We start from the raw sequence: 4,843 nt of genomic DNA on the forward strand, positions 1-4,843 counted from the left end.
TGCCCCATGCCTAATTAGCTCGATTGAATTATTCAGCATCAAATGGGGAACCAGTCAGGACTTCCAATTATAATTCAGAAATGTTTCTGTTTTACATTGCAATAAAAATAACACTCTGGAGTGAAAGAATCAGATAAGGCACAGTTACAGGAAATGCTGGGGGAACAATTACCAAGAAGTGAAATTAGAAAGCTTCAAATGGATGGGTGAAACCTGACTGGAATAAACATAGCCTTCCTCTCAGTAAATTGTTGAGAAAATGTTCCTCATGAAGACAGTAAAATCTTTAGCCTTGTAGGTCATGAACATTCCAGGAATGGTCCAATTTTTATAAGACTGGTTTAATCCTATGGGATGGGGTTGGACGTTAAATTCTCACTTGATATTACAGTTTGAATCTCCAGTGAGACTTAGCCAAGTAGTGCCAGGTGGAAGGGTGTTCCTGGCAAAGCATATATTTTATTGGTGGCAGTGATGAGTCTATTAAACTAAGGAGATTTCTGTTTAAATAATGATAACGTTGATAATGAAACTATGTCCTTTCTTAACTGGTGAAAATATGAATGCTTCTCTTTACATTGACTCAGGTTCCGTCATTAATGACAGAGATGGTTAACAATGAATATAAAATACCTCCTTTTCAGGTGTTGGGAAGGAGGAGGTAGGGAATCCCATGACAACTCAGAGTTTCAGAACTGGCATCTGGAATGATCAGACTCTGATCTTCAGAATCAATTTGATTGTTCCCTATCTAGCTAGAGCAACTTGGTGAGAGAGAAATGATATTGGGACTTAGAAAATGCCTAAGAGTGTTGTCTGTATCTTAACCACAATGTCTAAAAGTGTGTACTGAAGGCTTCTATTTACATAATTACATTTGAATATACTTATCCTAATTCATGAAGTAGTGCTATCCTGAGTGCACTGTGTAGCCAAGGACACTGAACTAGTCGGCATCCATCTCATCCAGGCTAAGAGATGACACTTTTCTGAGCCTGGTCTGTGTCAGAACATTTTACTGACTCAGCTGACTTTCATAATGTCATTAAAGGGTAATAGTATATTAGTTTCATATTTCTGTTGTAACAGAATACTACAAAGCTAGTGGCTTAAACCAACACTCATTCATTATCTTACAGAGCTGGAAGTCACAAGTACACAATGGTCTCCCTGGGTTAAAAATGAGGGTGTTGGCAGGGCTGCCTTCTTCCGGAGGCTCTAGGGAGAATCCATTGCCTGGGTTTCCAGTTGCTGTGAGACAGTGTGCCATGCAACACTGGCAGCAGCCTCATATAGCTCGTGTTTACCATGTCCTTCAATTGTATCACTTTCTTTTGAGCCTGATTTAATCTTGTGTTGTTTTGTACACTGACATGCCGTACAGGTGTGTAGCCTAGGAACCATAGGCTACACCACATACAGTAGGTGTGCAGTAGGCTGTGCCATCTGGGTTTGTGTAAGTATACTCTCTAATGTTCTCACAACAAAAAAATTGCCTAATGATACATATCTCTGTCATTAAAAGACTCATGATTGTATATGTTGACTCTAGTTCTTCTCCATGGCCATACTATAGCTTACGCCACCACTGTAAAGAGAAGCATTCATATTTTCACTAGTTAAGAAAGGACATAGTTTCATTACCCAGACAGCAATTTGTTCACTTTTCTCCCTGCTTCCCCTCTTGCATCCCTACAATCTACTTTCTAAAGACCAATTACAATGATTTTTTAAAAAAGAAAATTCAAATTAGATCTTATTACTCTTGCTTAAAACCCTTCAGGAGCTTCCACTGTACTCAGTATACATTTTAATTCTGTAACAAGTTCTGAAACCTCTCGCAGGGTCTGGCCCTTGTTCGTCTCTGCAAACTTATCTCATGCTTCCTTCCCTCTTGCTCACTGTTCTCTTACCAGTTTTCTTCTTAATCTGTAAATGCATGAAGTTCTTCCCAGCCTCGGGCCCTTGCACATGCTGTGCCCTCTGCTCTGTGTGTTTGTTCCTCTTGCTCTTCACATGGCTGGTTCCTTTCATCTGTCAGCTCTCAGCTGATCAGGCAACTTAAACAAGTTCCCCCCTTCTCATTATTCTTACCACAGTCCTCTGTTGTTGTCTTTTCTTCATAATTTGTACTATCTGTATGTTTCCTGAAGGTATAGTGCCTGGGACACAGGACGTACACAATGGGAATTTTAAAAAAATCCCAGCTTGTAGAAAAGGGACCAACTATTCAGTGGGAAGAGATAATACTTTCCTCTCACGTTGCAGGGGGGACCAGGAGAGAATTCACCGTGCACTTAGTTTGGTATCTGGTATAGAAGAAGCTGCTGTTACTTTCTTTATTTTTTATTTTAATACTTCCACTGATTATTTAATTCAGAAAAAATAAAACAAAAGAAGAAGACAGAGACAAAAATCCTGGTCATTTGCAATGTCTATCAGTTTTCAATTTGACCCTCCTGTCCAGAAGTATTTCATGCAAAACTCCATCTTTCCAGGCCTTTAAAAAATTTTACTGTCTTCTTGCTTGTTTTAAGTTTGTAGTCCTGGAAGCTCTGAAGTTTTTTTCCCCATAATTCACACCATTTAATATTTCCTTTGTCTTCTGGGATATCAGCTTTTTTCTTAGTTTCTCTTTCAGCTCAGGATCTAATCTTTATCATGTCTTCCTCTCCTGTTGCTTTACTTTTTGCTTCTATATGGTCTGCTTCATTTCATCTGATAAAACAGCTACTTGAGGCCAATAAAATCATTTTCCAACCTTGAAAGAATGGCTGGCTCCCATTGTTCTCTTAGTCCAATCACATGTGAATGCCCAACAAGTCCATCTGAATTTATACCAAGATATGTTCCTTAGCCAGATTTTAGGGCAATTCTGGAGTCAGACAAATTTGACAGCTGTAAGCTGGTCAGGAGGATTAGGACCCTCATCAGCTTCCTTATATGGAGCTCCCAGTGCAAAAGTCCATTGCCAAATGCATGTATGTAGTTTTTTTAAAATTCATTTCAATCGTTCTGGCTCCTGAAATTTCACCAAAGTTTGTTACTGTCCATCAGATTCCAACAATATCAAGCTGGGTTTCTTCATCCTTTCCCCTCCTCTCCTTCTCGTTGCTCTTTTTCTTTTCATTCTTGGTCTTGGTGGCCGTGAGCACGGGTTTGGTGGACCTCACATAGGAGTGTTCTGCCATGGTTCTGGGATGCTTCTGTAGAAAGGTGGGAGCTGGCTCAGGATAAAACAGCTCAACTGGCCAGGAAAGGGCGAGGGAGAACCCAAGCTTGAAAGCGCAGGCATGCGCACGCACCAGCGGCAGCACGGCGCCTCTGCTCAAAGCTGTTGTTACTTTCATAAATGGATTAGATAGTGTTTAAATGCAAAATTCCATACTTATTTATATCTGTCAAATGCATCTTAATTTGTTTAAAGGGAGAACAGATGGATTCAATCCCACTTCCAGGCCTTCGTATGAATGAAATCTGCAAGAGGACTCCCTCCCTCTTCCTCGGAGGCAGCTTTCGCCCTGGTTCCTGGTTCTCCCAAGAGCTGTTGGCCCTAATTGGACACAGACCACTGCTTACTTAACTTTAATAATAGTTCTGCTTGTTATTAAACAGAATTAATCTTCATTAAGCCAATTTATTAAAATCATATTCTATTCCGATTCCTTGGGGATCTGTTTCCTTAGCCTTTATGTTTCTACTCTAAATTCGCTTAATTTTCTCTTAGAGGGCATTTCCTTCCTTTCTTTGTCCTTATTTAAAATATGAGAAAGAGCTTATGGAAGGAAATCAATGGGAAGCAAATTCCCCTGACTTTGTTTCTTGAATATAGTGGGTTGTATTTCCTTTTGCTTGTTATCTTAACGAAGAGATAAATTAATGGCAAAGGCCTACTTGTTTCCTTGGCTTGGTGGCAGTTTGTCAGTTCAGAACAGGCCCAGCTGGTTTGTTTTTACTGCCACATGGCCTTGGCTCACCAGTTTACAGTCAAAACAGGACTAGTAAGTCATCATTTCTCTGCTGGAGTCAATGGGGATCAATTTTCCAGCCTCTAGAAACATCCTCCACAAATCTCTGAAAGTACTTTGCAGAAAACTCTCTAGCCTGGTTCAATCAGCATCCCTCCAAAGTTTATCATCTGCCTTGACGCCTGAAGTTACTCTTGCTCACAGACTAAGCTGCTCTGCTGGCCTGCTTCCAGGAGAACATTCTCTGAAGATGGTTTCTGGGTGGAAGGGCTAGTAGGTACTAACCTGTTCACATTCTGCTCCCTGGCACCAATATAATAAACCGTGTGGCTTCCGTGGGCATTTAGCCTGAAGTTATTGGCAGGAATTTTCTTTTGCCACATCAGTATGTACAGAATTAACCTTAAGGCATTGTCCCTATTAAGACTGACTCCTAAAATAGAGGGTTACTGCTGGATACATAACTGTTACTCTTTAGAGAAGTCCTTTCTTAAGCTCTGATATTTTGTTTTAATACTTAAGAGGAAATACTTATTTCAGGTGGAGTTTATTGTTTTACATTGTAGGTGTAATGTAAACTCTCTCATACTCATTTAGCTCTACTCAATGTACAAAGGAATTAAGCCTTAATGTCTTAAGGCATTCAATGAATATAATGAATTAACTTCTTGGCTATACCTCTAGAATGGTGCTACTAGCTTTGTTCCATTTTTGGAAGAATTGAGAAAAAAGCCAGACAATCATTTTCTGTAGGACTCAGTTCTCTAGTAGCATTCTGATAAAGACTCTAGGGAACCTAGTGTCTACTTGAGAATCATGGCTGTATGGAATCTACTCTTTGTGAGGCACTCAAATGCCTGTGTTGGAGATGCAGC

At 40.0% G+C, this 4,843-nt stretch overlaps 1 pseudogene; it reads right to left on the reverse strand.

Moving 5' to 3' along the window:
• Positions 1-2,422: 2,422 nt before the first annotated feature.
• On the reverse strand, positions 2,423-3,191 carry LOC139005485 (protein FRG1 pseudogene; annotated as a pseudogene).
• Positions 3,192-4,843: the final 1,652 nt, after the last annotated feature.

Source organism: Myotis yumanensis, unplaced genomic scaffold (assembly GCF_028538775.1).
Source record: "Myotis yumanensis isolate MYYU_CA2020_CCGP unplaced genomic scaffold, mMyoYum1.0.hap1 SCAF_1, whole genome shotgun sequence".
NCBI lineage: Eukaryota > Metazoa > Chordata > Mammalia > Chiroptera > Vespertilionidae > Myotis > Myotis yumanensis.